This window comes from Phalacrocorax aristotelis, chromosome 2 (assembly GCF_949628215.1).
Source record: "Phalacrocorax aristotelis chromosome 2, bGulAri2.1, whole genome shotgun sequence".
Classification (NCBI taxonomy): Eukaryota; Metazoa; Chordata; class Aves; order Suliformes; family Phalacrocoracidae; genus Phalacrocorax; species Phalacrocorax aristotelis.
The window spans coordinates 98,333,431-98,353,938 of record NC_134277.1 but is presented as its reverse complement, the minus strand read 5'-3'; the positions used below and the strand labels follow the sequence as shown (position 1 = coordinate 98,353,938).

The following is a 20,508-nucleotide window of genomic DNA, read 5'->3' as shown; positions in this document are numbered from 1 at the left end:
ACTGGAGATAGTTTTCTTTTTAAAACATCTTTTTCTGTCTGCCTAGTTAGAGCTAATCAAGAATAATGACAAAAATGTTGTTAGAAAATTAATATTGCAAATAATACAAATATTGAAACAATCACATGACTTATTACAAATTCTTTGTAGGATATTTTGTTTTCTTGAAGTATCTTCAAGTCAACATATTCTGCCTTCTTGAAGTAGACAACACCATTTTGTCCCAGCTCAGTTTTCATTTACAGCTGAGCTGCCTCACACTTTTTGTCTGTGTTTTTGACTGGAGTAGAGCAAATATAACAGTTGATACTGAAGAAACTGTTTGTGGAGTGTCCTAAAAGATAAATTTACATACTGGAAGACCTACCTTTTAACCATCACTCTCCCTGATTTGAAGCAGGAACCTAAACTGATGTTTTTCTCATACAAGTAGAGTATACTACTCAGCAAATAAATGGCTATTGAAGATTAAGTTCTCTACTGCTGAAGTTGTTTTACCATGAACATAATGAGCACATGGCGTCAGGACTTGCTGGATTTATATATGTCCTCCTCTGGGAACAAAGTCACCAGCAATATGAGTCTCAAAGGCTTCAGTTGCATAGGAGGGCTACACTAATAAGGAACTCTGTGGTGTCTTGAACTTAGTAGTTGGATTTCAAAATCCCATAGCCTGAAGCAGTTTTGTCAATTATGATAGATGACTCTAGGACTATATTACCAAGCCGTGCACCACAATAGAAAAGGACCTGTGGTATGAAACAATTAGTGCCCGGAACCCAGGGTCCATGTTATATAGATGTTCTTGGGAGGGGAGGGATACTTCAGACAGTCTGTAGTCTGTCTCCTGGACTGGACACCTATTGGTAGCTGGAGGATATTAGGTGTGTTCTTGGAGTGAATATTCCAAATTGGTTTCATTTGAAATAAGTCCAGTCTGTGTGCTCTGAGCCTGCTTTGTGCAATAAGGGGTGGCAGTAGAGACATTGACTCTAAAGCATATTTTGGACCCTATCAAGAAAAAGCAAAAATGTGCTTAATTTCAATGCACACTTTTTCTTTCGTTGTTATTTTCCTAGCAAAATTCTAGAATGCCTTCAGGTTACTTAATCTCTGCTGTCTGTAATACAAAAAGAAATAGCAAAACATGCACAACCTTATCAATTAATGTTCCTAGTAATCTTGAGAATCCAAGGTAGATGGTACTGTAAAAAGGTTATTTCTGCTGTCTATGATTCATAACATCGCAGTACTCATCTGGCTTTGTTTTTGCTACTTTTGAGCCTGAGAAGCCAGCAACATTCAAATGAATTACTTTCTATAAGAACACATCATTTATTGTGAAAACAGTCTGTTAGCAGCAAACATCCTACACTCTGAAAGTTTTTATGGTAAGAACCAGGTCTATATGAAACGTGCGTGGCTGGTTGGTTTAGCTTTTATGTTTTAAAAAGCTGCTCTGAAAACCTTCAATATTTGGCAAGATCTTCCACCATTTACCAGTTTTCAAGACACGTTTATTAAAACATGTTTTCACCTGCTTTGTCAATGCTTTTCATTTTTTAACGCACTTATTACATCTTTGCAGAGACATAGCTTGTACAATTAATTTTAATTCCTTTTCTAAAATGATCAGGAAGTAAAACTTAGACTTTCAAAATGTGTCAAATGGCTGTGTTTAAGTACAGATTTTAACACATGATTAGTAGCTGATTTCCACCAGTTTCACAGAATATGAGGGGATATATATCCAAAACAGTGAGTTGTAGATTCTAGCTGAAGTGAACCTTATTTAACTAAGAATTGGCACAAACATGGTTTGTAGTCCTATACTTTTTTTTTTTATCCTCAACATTAAAAACTCCTCATGTTTAACAAATTTGTTTCCACCTATGCAATGTAATAATACTACTCCACTTTTGATTTTATATAAGGAACACACAGTTACTGATTTAAATGAACATGTTCATGCTAGTTAAGGTATTCAGTTTGATTTCAGTCGTTCCAGCTGAGCTATCTGAGTGAGAATATTTTTCATAAAGGTGTTGATGTGGGAGGTTTTCCCTTTAGCAACTTTACATACAAATGAGACACGTGTGTCTGATGAAAAAATAATAAAAATATAAAGAATTAACCTTATAAATTATTTTGGAACTAAAAATCTCAGGCAGTTATTGTTAAGTATGGATCTATACTATCCAGTAGAAATCACTGACAGGCAAAATATCTATACTCTTCATTAGTTTGCAGTGGAGAAAAAATACTAAAGGAAGAAATGTACGACTTAATAACTTCTTCATAATTATGAACGGTAAAATACAAGTATTTGTAAATGTTGTCATTAAAATCACTAATCCTGCAGACTTCATTTGAACTAGTCTTGTATGTTACATGTCTTTTTATATATTTTATTGTATTTTCAATTTTATTTAACTCCTTAACTCATCTAAGTCCTTGTGATTTAACTCATACCTGAAATTTACCTTCAGTGTAAAAATATAAGGGAAGGAATAAGATCAGGCTCAGGGACTGTCATGCCCTGTGGTAGCATTAACACTGTGTTTGGGAGAGACGGCTTGTCGATTTCTTCATGTGAAGCTCCCTTTCAATCTAAGGGGTTGCATATTCATTCCCCTACCACAGTATTAAGTGAGATTTGTAGTCTCAAATTCATAAACAATAATGCAGGATACATAGATGATTTTCTCTCTTTTTTCCTGACACAAAAGGAAATACGTACAATGAAAAGGGAAAGGGCATAATTTCTCTATTTTTGGTTGTGAAGAAGTAGGGCTAAAAACCATTTGTAAGATTAAAAGTGTTGTTTCATAATCATATTTGGCCTGAGGTGCTCTTAAAAAGTACCCTAAAATGAGTCACAGAGACATCTAAACTTGCCATTTACCAGCGGATAATCAAGTAGAGTTTGTTTTAAATATGGCTGCATAACTTCTGCTTATTTTTAGGTTATTTTATAGTGCTTTGAAACCATGTCAGATGAGTCTGATGGTGAGAAGGAAGAGATATGATTCATACATTTCTCAGTCAAAACTGAGATTTTTCCCCCCATAAGTCTGCATAACAAGTGTTTAGAATGATCCAGAACAAGAAGAAGCAGTAAAAGCATTTCACTGTGGGAAGTCTGCTGTATAGGACCCAAGTTCTACAGTGATATTGCAGTATAGTAAGGCTTACAAATGCACAAAGACTTGCCTTTTGGAGTGGATTTATCTTGGTGTGTGTTGGTGGTGAAGGTCCAGGAGTTAATTCATGTCCAGATACTGATATTGACAGAAAGTCACAAAATAAAAGAGAAAAATTCTTCCTCAGTTCAATTCTTTAGAAAGAACAGTGTCATCCTTGTATCATTGTATTGGGTTTACATGGCAAGGTTTTGGTGGCGGGGGGGCTACAGCAGTGGCTTTTGTGAGGAGCTGCTAAAGCTACCCCTATGTTGCACAAAGCCTATACTGGCCAGCTCCAAGGTGGACCCACCGATGGCCAAGGCTGACCCCCTCAGCAACAGTGGTAGGGCCTCTGAGATAGCACACTTAAGAAGGGGGAACAAAAAAACCTGCACAACTGCAGCCAGAGAGAGGAACAACTCTGCAGACACTAAGGTCAGTAAAGGAGGAGGGGGAGGAGGTTCTCCACGAGCTGGAGCAGAGATTCCCCTGTAGCCCTTGGTGAAGACCATGGTGAGGCAGGCTGTCACCCTGCAGCCCATGGAGGTTAACAGTGGAGCAGATATCCACCTGCAGCCCATGGAGAACTCCACGCTGGAGCAGGTAAATGCCTGAAGGAGGCTGTGACCCCATGGGAAGTCGGTGCTGGAGCAGGTTTGCTGGCAGGACCTGTGACTCTACTGGGGACCCAGGCTGGAGCAGTCTTTCCCTGAAGGACTGCATCCCATGCTGGAGCAGTTAGTGAAGAACTGTAACCTGTGGGAACAACCTATGTTGGAGAAGTTTGTCGAGGACACTGGAGCAGAGGAAGAGTGTGAGGAGTCATCTCTCTGAAGAGGAAGGAGCAGCGGAGACAAGCTGTGATGAACGATATTCACAACCCCCATTCCCTGTCCCCCTTCACCACTGCAGGGGAGGAGGTAGAGAAAATCAGGAGTAAAGTTAAGCCTGGGAAGAAGGGAGGGGTAGGGGAAAGTGTTTTAAGACTTGGTTTTATTTCTCATTACCCTACTCCGATCTGATTGGTAATAAATTAAGCTAATTTCCCCATGTCGAGTAGAGGTGAGGGTAGAGCAGAGTAGAGGGGGAGGATAACCTCTCTCAATCTGCTGGCCACGCTCCTTTTAATGCACCCCACGATACCGTTGGCCTTCTTGGCCACAAGGGCACAGTGCTGGCTCATTGTCAACCTGCTGCCTACCAGTACTCCCAGGTCCTTCTCAGCAGAGCTGCTTTCCAGCAGGTCAACCCCCAACCTAACCCGTTCTGGTGCATGGGATCGTTCTTTCCCAGGTGCAGGACCTTGCAGTTGCTCTTGTTGAATTTCATGAGGTTCCCTTTGTCCCAGCTCTCCAGCCTGTCCAGGTCTCGCTGGATGGCAGCACAGCTTTCTGGTGTATCAGCCACTCCTCCCAGATTTATATTATCAGCAAACTTGCTGAGGGTGCACTTTATCCCATCATCCAGGTCATCAATGAATATGTTGAACAGGACTGGACCCAGCACAGACCCCTGGGGAACACCACTAGTGACAGGCCTCCATCCAGACTCTGCACCATCGATCATGACCCTCTGAGCTCTGCCATTCAGCCAGTTCTCAATCCACCTCTCTGCCCACTCATCTAACCCACACTTCCTGAGCTTACCTATGAGGAGGCTATGGGAGACACTGCCGAACGCCTTACTGAAGTCGAGGTAAACAACATCCACTGCTCTCCCTTCATCCACCCAGCCAGTCACACCATCATAAAAGGCTGTCAGGTTGGTTACGCATGATCTCCCCTTGGTGAATCCAAGTCAAAGACTGTAGGAACAAGGGAATACTCTGTAAAGATTCAGAGGCAGTCTTGTTTGGTGAGGAGTATAGCATATGAGACAGAAGAAGAAATGAGAAAATCTCTGGGTCATGGAACTTGTTCCAAAGCACTTTGTCACAAAAACAAGGAAATGAACAGTGGAAGTTTGGGGCAAGCCAGATCGGTCTCATTGGATACTGAAGTGGTGAAGAGCAGCAGTACTTAGACAAAGGTAATTTTCCTGTTTAAATGGAAATAGGTCTGACAGAGACAATACTGCTGTTCACCCAGATATTCCCCATTATGATTTTTTTAGTTCATTGTTCTTACTATAGAGTTTTGCATTTGCCCTTATTGGTTTACATGTGGCTTTTTTCCTCCTACTCTACAAGATCATTTCAAATTCTAATCCTGTCCTCCAATGTCTTTGCATCTGTCCCAGTTCAGTGTCATCTGTAGATTTAATAGGCTTACTCTCTGTGCTATCATCCAACATTGTAATGAAAATATTGAATCATATTAAATTAAAGACAGGCTCCTGAAGAGCCCAATTTGATAAATCTCTCCAGTTTGACAGTGAGCCACTGATAATTATTCTCTGTGTGGTTTTCCAACCAGTTATACTCAACAAACAGCAGTAACATCCAGTTTATATTTCCATGGCTTACTTACAAAAATGTCATGTGCAACAATGTCAAAAGCCTTACTAAAGTCACTATCTGTGACATACTTCCCCTCATCCACAAGTCCTGTTAACTTTTCATACAAAGAAATTAGATTAGTTTGACATGATTTGCTCTTAATGAAACTGTGTAGGCTGCTTTTCATTCTGATTTTTAAGGCACGTAGAAGTGTTTTATCATTTCTTCTTGCTGTTTTCCAGAAGTCAGAGTTTTACATCACCTTTGTTTATTTAATTTTGACAAGTTTGCTGACAAAGTTTATGTTAATATGGCTGAGAATAAGGCTTGCCTTCCTCCAGTGCTACTCAAAATAGAAATAATACCTTTATCCAGAAGAGATTTCTCATGCGCATTTGTAGATCTGTCTATGCTGGTTTTGTTGGCATCCAGCTAATTTTCTTCATAGTACCTAGTACAGGGCTGTGTTTTGGATTTGTGCTGGAAACAGTGTTGACAATGCAGGGATATGTTTGTTACTGCTGAGCAGGGCTTACACAGGGTCAAAGCTTTTCTGCTTCTCACCCCACCCCACCAGCAAGCAGGCTGGAGGGGCGCAAGAAGCTGGGAGGGGGCACAGCTGGGACAGCTGACCCCAACTGACCAAAGGGATATTCCATACCATATGATGTCATTCTTAGCATGAAAAGCTGAGTTTAGAGTGATGGCATTTGTCTTCCCAAGTACCTGTTGCATGTACTGGAGCCCTGCTGTCCTGGAGATGGCTGAACACCTGCCTGCCCATGGGAAGTTCTGAATGAATTCCTTGGTTTGCTTTGCTTGTGTGCCCGGCTTGTGCTGTACCTGTTAAACTGTCTTTATCTCAACCCATGAATTTCCCAATTTTACCCTTCTGATTCTCTCCCCCACCCCACTGGCAGGGGAGTGAGTGAGCGGCTGTGTGGGGCTTAGTTGCCAGCTGGGATTAAACCAGTGTCCTCTCACTATTTTCACGTTTCCCACCATCTAGTTCCTTCTCTATTTTGTCTTTCTGAAAGTTCAAGGTTATCAGAATGAAAGCATATTTCTCTGTCCACCTTGCAAAAGTTCTTGAATGCTTTTGATGATTTTCACACCCTTTATTTTCACAGATGGGACCATTATCAGAGCAAAAAGAAAGCTATGTCCCTCCTTGCTTTTCTAGGTGGTTAGGTTTTTTTTTCCCTCTTTCATCCAGAAAACAGATGCTTTGGACAGGTTGGTGTGTTTCAGTTCAAAGAGTTTTTTTGTTTGTCTTATGTGGGGACAAGATGGTTTATAGGACAGAATCAATATTACCACTAGAGCAAAATGTGTAAATTGCACAGTCCTTTCCTCTCAACTTGTGTGACGTTAGAATCCATTATCTGTACTGGGTTTTCAACAGCTCGCTTAAGTGGTCCCACTAAAGAGCAAAAGAGTAGTAACCTCTCTCCCCTGGAACCTTTGAAAGACATTAATTTACCAGTAGTCGGTATTAGTTATCTAGAGAAAAATAGATGGTGTACATAGCTATGAAACTTGTATGACTATGTTTTAGCTTTGTTTTTCTCATGCTGCTAAAATATCTGATTCCTGGCAAGGGCAACTACAGTTTTGGAAACAGGCTATTGCAAAGGAGACACAGTCTATGTCCTGTTATAAAACTCACCTTCTCTTCTTGCTTGATTTATTTCAGAAAGCAAAAATTGGAATTCTGGAAAATTATAGTTGAAATTAACATTGATATTAATAAATATTAAGATATTCTATTGTACAGAGAATAGAAACAATTGCAACATGTGCTTAAAGTACTTAGTAGGTATTTTGCCAAAAAGACTACTGAAGACAGAAGCAGGAAATTGGTTTTCTTAATATTGGTGGAGGCTGCACAGTTTAGAGTATACACGTGGTGAACCATGATCAAGTTAAGAGAGAGAAATAAATCACCTCCCAATCATCTTAGCAGCTGTATCTAAGTTTCAGTGATGTTTAAACAACAATATTTCAACTTGCAGTTGAAAGTTAAGTGTATGGGATAGTTAAGTTTATGCATTTGGACATTCAGGCAGGTATGTGTCAGAAACATAAATGTTCCCCCCCTCCCCATATTGGATCATGATTAATCCTGTGACCATTTGCAAATAGTTGTTTATACTGAGAGTAGTGCATACCACTGGGAAATGTGGTAACATAGCCTAGCATACATTTATCTTTGCCTTCTGAAGTAGGTGGAATGACATAAGAAAATTTATTTCTTACAGCATAACATACAAAAAGCTTACAAACTGTAAGATGTATTTTTCCCAAGAAATCTGTGCATATGAAATACACAGTCCAATTCAAGACAAATAAATTTATGTTGCTTATTCATAGGCACGCTGCCATTGTATACATCATAGTAACATGATAATAGTATGAAAATGTAATTTTATTGTGATAATTTTACTATTAATTCTTAAAAACTTGTTTTGTTTTCAGATCTGCTAGGCTGTGTGCAATCCATTCATGTTTCTACGTGTTGATATTCTAATTACCAGAAGCTGCACATTAAGAGACTTACATTGTACAAAGACAATATGTTATTACGTTGTCATATTAGTGCAGGCTGAACTATTAACTGAGATGCCAAAAGATACCTTTGCTCATGTTATCTCACATTCAGTTATGAATACTTTAAACAAGCAGCTACAAGTTTTGTTCGCTTCACCTTCCATGTCTTCCCCCAAAATGTGAAAAATACCCAATAAAAGTATCCAGTTTTATCCCAAATCTCCCTCTATTCAGACAACAAACGAATAAATACATTTAAAAAAACCAAAACCCCTCTCCCCCTCAGAACCAACAACAGTCAACAACAAAGAAACAAACACATGTTTACAACCTTCAAGAAATAAAAAATCCCAACACTATAGTCAATGAACGATAAGAATAATTTTTAAAGCTACTGTTACAGGTATATTGCATTTTCTTATATGACAGTATCCATTCACTGTTTCTTCCATTTTGGAAATTCTGATGATATTGGTGCTGCTTTCTGGGAATAGGAATGGCTGGAGACTATGGCCATCTCTATATTAACAAATATTCATCATTAAACTAACATCAGATATAAGGTTTCTTGTGAAGGTGTAAATATTTTTGATATATTTTGGTTCATGGCCATGGAGAACTCTGCCTGGAGTCTGCAGTCAGTGTGAGCATTATCAGTAGTTTTCATGGATGACAATATTATTAAAGCCCATCAATCTCCGTTGCAGCTGGCTAACTTAACTGGAACTCCTGACTCTTCTCAGTCATCAGCTACATCTGTATTGGCTCCAAAAAAAGGAGCCAATAAGAGATACATCTAAACAGAGAAACTGGTGAGACTTTGGAGACCATAACACTACTCATCTGTTTCCATTTAGTTTTAACTTTCAACAAAGAGTGGCATGTCAACATAAAATAATTTCAAGTAGCTCTCTGAATTGCTAGTGGTTATGCACTCACCAGCACTTATTCTTTGCCCATTTCTGAAGGCAAGTCTCAGTAGCTATACTCACTCCTTATGTAAATAGTGTCTTTATTGTGCATTGGCAGAGCATATATTTTTTTACAAAAAAGGTATGAACTGTCAGCAGCACAGGAATACATGATGGGCATCAGAAACAATAGTTCTCAAACCAGAATCTCATGTCTGTGCAAACACAAAAAATGGTAGTTCTCCCTAAGGAGAAATCATGGAATGCACCAGAGCTATAGCATTAAGCAACAGTTAAGAAGCTTCCTAAACTTTATTATTGTTTCTGTGGACGCATGCTCCACAGCAACCTGTAGAACTCAGAAGAAAAATACCTACGGTGGTATCGACAACTGGAGTTCAATAAATTCCGTTGTCAAACTGAATCATCATCCCTTGTGCTGGGCCCAGAAACTGACAAAAACAGCTCTGTGTAAGCACAGATGCATATAATGCCCAGATATTGATGCTGTTTATAAATACCGCATAACAGTGTAGGATTTTTTGTTTATTTACTTGAAAGCAGACCAAACACTTGAAGAGCCTGAAAGGGAGAAAAAAAAAAAATATATATATATATAAAAGCAGTGAAAACCAAATTGCTTCCATAACATACTACAGATTTCTCGATCCAAAATTAGGTTTGTGCCAGGACACATTACACCTTACTATGGTGACAGAGCCAATGTCACATCAAACTGCCTCAGCAGAGCACAAATGGTTCTTCACAGTAGAATGGCAAATACTGCCTAGTTGCAATTACAATCTTCACAGGATCTTGTGAACATCATAAAACTCAATGTTCCTGTAGAAATTCTTTGCCCCAAAATAACGAAGAATATTCTGTGACCTTTTTATGACTTTAGGAAAGGAATAGGCAGGCTATATTGATAGATTTAAGACCATGTTGGAGACCTCTCAGGACCTTGTATTTCAGATTAAGGTGCTCTTACAAATGAAGTGAAAGTATTTATCTGCACAGATATCAGATTCATGTAACAGCACATAAATCTTTTTATTTTAACTGTAGTGGTGGAAAATCTGAGTACCTTTGAAACAGTAAATGAAATGTATCAGAGTACTATGTGCATGTACTGAGGGAGAAATAAGAGCTGTTTTTTAACGTCCTGCTTCAGAAGGCAACGACTCTTGGTGACTTAAAATTTGAATGCCTTGAAGCCAGTTGTCTGTTCCTCTAGAAAGGAGCAGGAATATAACCCTTATGTTCCAATATTTTGTCCTCAGAAGAATACTCATCCAGGAAGTTAAATGAGCATCACAAAATAGTTCAGGCCAGTCACTTATGCAGTTTATGATCAAGCAATTTCAGTAAAAGAAAACAGAAAATGTCTACATTTATTTAGCTCCTTATATGCATGCCTAGAATTGGTGTATTAATCATTACATTTCACAACTGCTATATATTGGTGAGGATATATTTTTTCAGAGGCATGTATTATATTCCTTTTTTTTAGCTCTGAATTAATATTTGCCAAAGGAAGAAAATGACCACAACTTTAAAGCGTATTTTATCTCTCCTATAATTTTTATTGTAGTTTATTTGAGGTTTTCAAAACACCATGGCAGTAGGTGTTTCTACAGACACTTGTGGGTCAGTGGTCCCTCAACTTAGAATAATCCTAAGGCTTTGGAGGCAACCAGTCAGCTCTAAAAGAAGTATTACTATTTGAAAAAAAATGGGAAGTTTAATTGGAATTTTTTATATAGCAAAAGATCTTAGACTATGAAAATAAAAATTGTTGCTATTGTTACTAGTATTATTACTGCTGTGAAATAATCAATGAGAAAATATAATGGTTTTGTGTAGAAACTAATAGGTATTTAAAACTCTGAACTTAGTTTCTGTTTTAGTCCATTTTATTCTGGCACACGCTTATTTTATCCCATAAAATTATTCTGGAAGTATGTGTTGCAGAAAATGAGATAAACAATGCATAAATGAAAAGGTAAAATATTGCTTTGAGATTCCTAAGGCGGCCGTTCAATATTAGAAAGAGAAAGTATGTATTAGAGGTAGGCCCTTTTTTTGTTTTTTTTTCAGACTTTTATGCTACTGTTTTTTAAGGTGGGAGTGGAAACAGAGGAAGTTAGGATAAAGAGAAAATATTATTGAATGTAGAAAATAAGTGAGCTTGAAAGGGTTGTGGAAATCAGTAGCATACAAAATACACCTAAGAAATACTGTGACCCCTCAGGATTCATTTTCTGTGGCCTGAAAATCCACACCTGGGACCAGAATTTCATATATCTCAGCCCAGCTAAAACAGCTTTTTTGACCTGCTGTTCTTGAAAATGAGACCTCAGACAAGATGCTGGTTGTTAATCACTGTCCTTACCCTTGGAATATTAATAAAAGGCAATGGAGGGAGGAGTAGGAGGGAGAGAGAGGGGAAGGAAGAAATGGAGAACACCTGTGCATTATAGTCTAATAAAAAAAAGAAAACATTATTTAATAGATTTCTCACAACAAGTACTGGAAACAGCAATGCAATTGATTTACTCTAGCAAATGAACCTTATTTTAGTTGAAAACAAACAACACAGGGAATCTAAAATATGTGTGTATTTCATATAAGAAAAAATAAACAACAATCCTAGTCCCCAAATAGTTCAATGATCTATGTTTTAGCATTGAGTTTACAAAGTCAAAAACCAGAATGTCCACAAATACCAAATTAAGGTTCCTTCTTGAATCCTAGATTCAATTAGTTTTACGAGAAAAGAATGTTGAGTGACTAATATTTTCATGTGCAAAAATGAAAAGTATTTTTCTTTAATTTGTTTTCAAAATAGATTGCTTTTGTAGCGTATATACATAAGTTATACTTAAAAAAAATCCCTGAAGGTTCATTTACAAAAAAATACCTTTTTCCAAATTATTTCCAAATTCTAAATTCAGAAATAAAAAATGAAAGAAATCCATCATGATATTGTACTAGAAAAGAAGAAGATACACAGAAAGTTCAAGAACATAAATCAACCACTGTATCCTAATATTTGCTAGCTATTTTGGTGCATCAAATAACCTCATTCTATCTGGGCTGGCCATGTGAACCTGTTCTCCCACAGAACTTGCTCAAGATTAACACAGGGGAGAACTGATGATGTAATATAATTTAACAAGAAATGAACAAAAATGAACAAAAAACCAACAGACATAATGAGTCACGTATAATTTTAGTCAGGAGTTCAGAAAAATTTTTACCCACCTTCAGTAATTCATGAACTTTCTATAACAGACCTGTTGGTCTGTTTGCTACCGAATTTCCAGTGTTTCTGTAGCTGCTGTACCAAAGTTGTAAATAGAAATTTAAAATGCAGATTTTATCCATAATGCGTCATGCTTTCTTTCCTTTCTAGAAGACCCCCCATAAAAAGGTCTGTGCTCATCAGAAGGTGTACTTTGAGCTTAGGCAGCAGCAACAGCTCTAGGCTTCGCTCTTGTTTGGCTTCTTTGAATATAGGATCAAATCTTAAGGGGACTCTAAATTTGTTATAGTCCTTCATAGACAGTGTTGCTGTGTATGGTAGTTTTGTTGTGGGTTTTCATCAACATTGCAGTGCACAGAAGAAGAAAGAATTTCAGTTGTAGCATGACAGACATTAAAATATTTGCACAAATGGTAGCATTTAGGGAGTAAGAAAAACCAAAGTTAATGTCATATTACATACTGATCCATTGAGATCACAGAAGGGTACAAAGGAAAAGAAAAAAAAACATTAAGCACGTCTACCTTTTCAAGGGACAATCTGCCCTTTGAAGTACCACCACTTACACTGTTCTCTGAACTGCATAACTCTCTAACTGCAAGTTCGTTCACCTCTGAAGGCAAACTGTAACAGTCAAAGTTCTTTGGCAAAAAAGAAAAGAAAATTTAAAGGATATGCTTAATGTTTAGCTAGAAATAGAGAAGCAGAAATCATTTTAGTACCAGTTCTTCTATATTCTGGATGGGAGACAATCACCCAATCTACCCAAGTTCCTCATCTTCAAGTAGCTGTTCCTTGAGTAGACATTAACTTTTTGGTTTGAATCAGCAAAGTGCTTTTGAGAAAAGTTTCCCGGTCCTTCCCAGCTAACATGTATTGATTCAGATCCCATAGCCATCTCGGAATATACAACCTGGTTTGCTTTCAGATGCAAAAGAAAAAAAACCACCAGAAAAATTTACCCTGTGAACACCCCAAACGCACTCCAGCTGCCATTGGGAGTACAGTCCATGGCAACAAACTAGAGCTAGTCTGACGTAAACCCCTCCAAAATGTGCATGGTGTGGACACTGGCTTTCATGAGCCCTACAGGCCTCATCCCATTGTGGTGTACCTCTCCCAGATGTAGTACACGCAGTCTCCTTCTTTCTCCCTCTTTCTCTTGCACGAGCTCCAGCTACAATCATAGGTAATCAAGTGACATTCATGTCCAACTCTTTCCACTTGTCTTCTCTGGCAGCCTTTTTTCATTTCCTCAGTTTCTGTTTTAAAAGCCAGCTTCTCCAATGGACATTGACTCTGCTCAGTTCCTCACCTTTTAGTGAAACTGGTTGATAGATGTTTGCCTCTCTTGTGATTTTTACTATAAAAAACTTCATAACCTTTGTTTTAATATTAGTCATACAAACTGAAAACATAAATAACAAGTTAATAATGACGACTTTAAAAATAAGAACAAGTCCTGCACTCATTTTAGTTTTAGTAGTTTTTCCTTATTTTTCCCCTCCTTTGGGAAAAGTGAAGTGGAAAAGAGAGGAAAAAAAGAAATAATACGGGCAGGAAAAGTACTTTCACTCTTTCTGCATGTGTATATCACTTTCTTACAGGAAAATCAAAAGAAATATAAGAAAGGGAAAGTGGTTAAAATGCATTATTTCTTTTAAAGTTTACCTAAGAGTAGAAAAGACATTAATGTTTGGATACAGACCTGAAAATAAATTTTTTAAAAAGCCATTTCAAAATAGTCATCTTTTGGGTCTTTTTCTTTTTTTTTTTTTTTTTTTAATTATTTTTAAGCTAAATATAAACCAAACTAATGTGTTCTCTTTACATGTTTGACAAATCCTTTATTCAGTGAACAAAATGAAAGAAATGTGAACTGTTTTGGGTTTTTTCTTTTCTCTTTTTGTCTTTTTCCTGCCTAGAAAAACAATACATGCTTCAGGTAACCCAAATTATTTGGCTCTCTTTGGTGATGGGGTTTGGTAGATCAATTATCGGTGATTCAGGTTCACAGTGCATAGTGCACAAGACATAACTGGATTCAAGTTACAAGTTAACCTTTTCTCAGATGGATTTTGGTACCTGTAAACTTTTCCATCAGAAAACAAAAGGAAATATTCTGTGCTATGGCTGTTGAAAATGCTTTATAGTTTGAAAGATCAACAAGTTTGCACAAATCCAAATACACAGCTTATAAATGCTTCTGCAGACTGTGGTGAAAGTCAGAGCCCTTTGTTTGGCCTTGAGTTGAAGCCAAACCCACAAGCTCTTCATACACTTCAAATTCTGTTGTTATTCTAGAAAGGAGAAAAAAAAGCATTTGAGCTGTAAATGTGCAATCAATAGTTTTGTCTGTCACTGGGAAGAACTAGAGTGATATTTCTGCTACGTCCTTGAACTGGAATGCTATGTCATCAGGTGCATCTGTTACTCTTCATTGGATAGTCATTTGGCTTAAGATCAAATTGACAAACTTCTGAATCGATTCAGGACACCTTTTAAGTCTTGTAGCACCTATGCCTGGTTTTACAAATCCCCATATGTGAAGAAGAAGCCTTCATGCTTTTGCTACCTTCATGTTTTGAATGAATTTAATGTCTTACCTGTTTATTTGCCTCCATTTATGATTAATCATTGGCCTTTTGAATGTCTTCTTTTTGATGGTATTTGAAAGCTGAAGAGACATGTACATTTCTAATGGACATATTCTTGTTCCCTGAGAAAGCTGAAATACTTAGCATCTCTGTGATTTTGCTTCATGTTGACTTTCACAATATTTACCTCAAGTATGTGATATCACCTTTTAAAATAAAAGATTTCTCCATTTAACTGCTGAAAAGTGAGACATGCTTGAGTTTTGTCATGCTTAATGTACAAATACAAAGTAGTATGCATGGGAGTAGATGAGTTCTTTGACACCACAGGACTTGAGGCTATCAAATGGAAACCAGGTGGGTTTCCCTTTGAAAATGAGGGTTCTTGAGAAAACCTGTAAATGAAACAGCAGCAGACAGAGAAAAAGAGCCCATAAAAAAAACATAGAAGAGATTAAAACCAGCAATAAATTAAAGTATGTTTTCTGCCCTTTATAATGCTGTTGGCTCAGAGAAATGAGTGAATGAACAAATAAATATATCTTGATCTTTGCCTGGTCTCTATATTCTGACCTCAGTTTTCCAGATGCAAGTATAGAGGCGACAAAACACTCATTTCTCCCTTCTCACTCCCAAGGGATATTGTTTCAACCGTACCTGCAAGTGAAGAGCTATGATCTCTTTGTATTTTCATGAAAAAGCCTCTGACTGGACAGCATGTGCAGATTCATGTTCTGGATTGCACTCAAGCCCAATATTTTAAAAGTTATTTTATAAACATATTAGTGAAAGAATCGATTGAAGGTCTGAAAAGCAAAGTTCCCAAAGTGGGAATCTCCAGTACTCAGTCAGTAGATTTCTCCTTTGGCTGTGGCTACCCTTGCAGGTAATGGTTTCAGTGGTACTTGCAACAGTGTGGACCCTGATCTCAAAAAAAATGAAAATAACAATTTTACACGCACATTAAATAAATATCGTATCGATACCAGCTCGTATTTGTCATCTAACTTTCACTGTCTTAATACCATCATTTAAAAAAATAAAAGTACAAATTTACAGCTGAAACACAATATGTAGTAGTATGTTCTGCTAGGACAGTTAAAAAATCCACAAGGCTGAACCATTTGAGTATTCCATGTAACAATTTTAAGAAAAGTAGAAAAGTGTCATTATGTGGAACAGTTAATGACCCTCATTTCAAACAGACTAAGTAATCAAAGTTATCTTTCAGAAGCAGGAATAATTTTTTTTTTCTTTAAACTTCTGCTGATAAGATTTTTATTAATTGTTTCAAACTTAGAAGCTTCTAAAAGAATTATTGCCACACACACACACTTTGGCAGTATTTTATAGCTGTGTCCACTAAAATGCCTGGAGACCTCTAGTCATGTACATTTTTAAATTAAAATAGTTATTATGAATGAAAATAACTATTATCAGATTAAAAAACCCAAGGATTTAAAAAATCAGATTTTTTTTTGCTTTTAACTTTAAAAATTCAAGAACAGATACTAGCCTCCTGATCAGCCAGTGTGTCTTCCCAAGCCTTTGCTGAACACAAACTTTAGAAAAGTACTTTCCAGTAATCTGGATATTTGGACTATGACTCAAGATATAATCACTATGGTACAAACTTAAACAATAAAAGGTATAGATATTACAATAACGCTTGTTGATAATTGGTAACATAGACTAATTAAAGTAACGTGCATTTCTTTCTTTGCTGTTATATATTCCTTCAGAAATTATATAAATAAATGTTATCTTTTCCCTTGTAACTGCTTTGTCAAATAATTTTATTCCTTCTGTGGGAAGATTTGGAAATGGTTATGCATCCTTCAACCTTTATGTGACCCCAGCTAGTGTGGTTTGAATGTCCCGATCTATGCTGTCTTCAAGACAGTAATCCTACCTGTCTCATGTGGAGGTGATCCTTGTACGCTAGTACCAGGTGACCTGGGTCACAGGTTTGTCCTGAAATAAAGCTATGGCTACCAGTAAAGGAAATCTATCCCCCTCTTTTTGTTTAGTAGTTCCATTAGTAATAAAAATTGCACAACAATTAAAAGCAATGATTGTATCTGCTGTGCTCTGCATGGGTACCTCTTCATGCATTAGTAATACAGGTATTCAATAAAACCCTCATCTGCTTTCAGCTGACAATTGTTTAACTTTTCTTTACACAGAGGCTCATGTTCTTTTTGCAGTATGACAAAGCTTAATGGAGGTGTTGTGAGATGCTGTCATTGAAGATCTTCTTTAATTATAGATGTCCTGCGTGACAAGTTCTTCTTTAGCATGTTTCTTCACTCCAAGAACATCAGTTTAAGTCAGTGATGAAAATGTAGTTGAGAGAAATTCTGTATATTAATATATCCAACCTTGCTCTCCATGAACTTCCCCCTTCCCCTGAAATTCAGCCCCAGCTCACCTGAATCAGAGTATTTAAAGGTGCCATTCATACCAGGTACAACCTGTTGAATCACCTCAGAAATCAAAACTAAGTTCAAACCACCTTCTTACTACCTCCTATGTGCTACAGGAGTAGCTTGGCTACTCTTTCAGTGTTTCTTTTATGAGTCTTCTCTTTTCTGCAGCATACAACATTGTCTTCTGTGGAAAAATAGTGAACCTTGTGTACTCTGAAATCTAAAAATTTCAGTTCAAATATCTGGCAATGCATCTGTCTGTATTTGACTCATTGCAATCCCACTTTTCTTTCAGAGATTCAGAATGTGTTTTTAAAAACAGGTCAAATCTGAAAATCTTTTCTACATTTTTCACACAGCTGTATTCAAATTAACTTAAAAACAACTATGTTTTTGCAGTGCTTGGAAAGTTAAATCTCTAGTGTAAACACACCGAAAAATATTTCAACCATGTTTATTCCAAATGGAAAAGGTTTATTTATTTACCATGTTAGATTCAATAGGTAAAGTGTGAATTAAATGGATTGCACAAATCTGCATTTGTGCCCTACACTGATATAACGTAGGCGATTTTTGTGAAAATGAGGGAATGCTGTCTTAACGAGTAATCATATAAACTGAGTGTGAAAATAGTTCTGAGAGACTATTAGTTTGTCTCTGCCTGTTTGTACCAACAAGGTATCAAATCTACACTGAAAAAGAAGAAATATCCTCTTAAATATGGGTACGACTAGTTCACATGTTAGAAAGGCTGTGTAGGGAATGATGGGAATTAATTACAGATGCAAAAGACGTGCTGGATCACTTTATCACATAACGTAGCTGAACTTACATGTGGTTAGAAACTGATCTGGGTTTGGGAATTGTTTTGGGTTTTGTTTCCATTACTTTGCAGCTTGTAGTGCTGACAGTAAGCTTTGCAGAATGTCATAAAAGGTCAGTGTTGGAATTAGCCCTCAGCCGTAACTGTATCTTAACTATGATGTAGAGGTTACAGAAACATGTAAATACAATTTTTAATGACAATATAATTTTATTACCTCTCTGGCTATTCAGAGTCAAATATATTACCTAGAGATGCTTACACTTTGCACCTTAGAAGTTATACATGATGTATTCACTAAATGTACTGTTATGAAGGTTCTTGTATGCTTATTACATGCCTCAAGACCCAGAGATGTATTGTACTCCTCCTGGATTCTGAAGTCCTCACATCAGTCCAGGTAAAGATTTAAGATTTAAAGCCCCAACCCGGATTATGCCAGATGCTTGAATGATAATGAGACAGAAATCTCTATATGCTGCATCTATAGGATATACATTCTGTTCTTAGCAGTTAGACAGTAAAAAAAACCAACACAACAAAATGAACTTTCAATGCAAATTCATTTTTTATTTAATTTATATGCTTAATTTTCAACACAATTTTGTTTAAGTGCTTGCCAACAAAACACTTGAATAGTAAAAGTTGCAAAGCAGTTACAAAAAAGATTATTCTCATTTACGCAGTTAAGTTCCTAGGAACTAAAGTTCAAGGAAGTATTGAGAAGTAACAGGTATAAAAAGCCCTCATTTTTATTGATCATGTTTGTATAAATAAGGCACAGACTTATATGAAAATAAAGTATTAGGAAATTTAATATAATTGCATAAAATCTGAAATTAATTACCTTAACTGGGGAAAGATTTTTCATTCTCTCGAACAGCAGAGAATATCCTTAGTATAAACCGGTATTGCTCAACTGACTTCAGCAGAGATATAGAAATTTCAAAAACTGATGCTGTGCACTAACATGTTAAAAGACAAGATAACTTTAACAAACATTTGATATGTTTTAGCATAAAACTATTTTAACTTTAGCAGGACGTATTTCATTTTGTCATTAAGACGCAGCTTGAAAGACAGCTTTACTGCCCAATGGCAATTCCAGTAATGGAACATTTTAAATAATGTTTCTCACAAAATGAAAAAGAAAACTGAGGAAAAAGATCAAGCCTTTTGACAGATGAAAAGGCTGTGAGAAAATTTAAATCAGAAATGCTGAGATGTTTGTTCGCAATATTTTTTATTTACACAGCATTTTTCTTCATGCTTGAGCTGAAACACTTTCAAAAAACAGACGTAATATCCTCAGGAACAAGTATATGTGGTCAAGGGCAACTGTTCAATTTTGGGTGGGAATATGGGTAAACTGGAGGAGGTCCAAAGGGCAATTTTTTTACAAGATTCTAAACAGACTTTAGTGCTCATGAGGGTTTTTTTTCTCTTTTGTTTTTTTAAACTGAGGTTATTCCCCCTTTATAAGTGAAATACAGTTTGTAAACTTAAGCTTGGGCCTTAGGTCTTAAGGACTTTATTACTTCTTTGCCCATTCACTCCCTTTTATGCACATCTTATGTCTGAAACCTTTACATTTTGTTCCTCCTCACCAGCAACTTTAGGAAAGAATTACTGCATTTCATCTAAATTATTTTAAACTCTTGTAAGAAGAGGTGAAGGTGTAAATAAGGGCAGAATTGTCATTATAGTGACAAAAGATAGTCACAAATCACTGGCTCATGTGAAAGGCTCACAGCAGAATAAACAGCCAGGTTCAGCTCATTTTCTGTGTTAGCTCTTCCTCAAGATAGTTTAGAGAAAAAATATGCTAGTTTTACCTGATTTGGAAATGAAGTCAGTAGAGGGGTTACCAAATGGGGTATAAATGGGGAGTTATAGACAATAGAGTTTATCAGACCTCTGGATCCATTCTATTTATTAAAATCTCATGCCTTTTCCACAGATAGTTATTTTCTGTCCTGTACTGACAACAGATCTGGGTTTGATCATGAGGTCTAGTTGAGTCCACCCTGCTTAACCAGGTAAAGTTTAAATATTTGATTTAATCAAGTTTTCTAGACTCTGTCTGTAATAAGAGAGGGAAGAGATATATCCCCAGAGGTGAAATCATACCAAACCTAGGTGGAATGTCTAAAACTTGTGCATTTTAGTTGAATTAACAACAGTGAAGGTCATTTCTAACTTTCATAAAGCACCTATACTGATTATATGCATGAATGATCAGGTAACGCTGCAAAAAATTTAAACATTCTTTGATTATTTTAAAGAGAAAATGTGTTGTATTAACTTC

At 36.8% G+C, this 20,508-nt stretch overlaps 1 long non-coding RNA gene across 2 annotated transcripts; it reads right to left on the bottom strand.

Moving 5' to 3' along the window:
• Positions 1 to 1,495: 1,495 nt before the first annotated feature.
• On the bottom strand, positions 1,496 to 13,313 carry LOC142053189 (uncharacterized). 2 transcript variants are annotated; one of them, XR_012659114.1, is made up of 3 exons: positions 12,351 to 13,313; positions 4,832 to 5,010; positions 1,496 to 3,941 (listed from the first exon to the last, which is right to left on the bottom strand). It is a non-coding gene; the product is annotated as an uncharacterized LOC142053189 (long non-coding RNA). The 2 variants fall into 2 exon arrangements; XR_012659113.1 differs by having other exon boundaries at positions 4,832 to 4,989; positions 12,351 to 13,311.
• Positions 13,314 to 20,508: the final 7,195 nt, after the last annotated feature.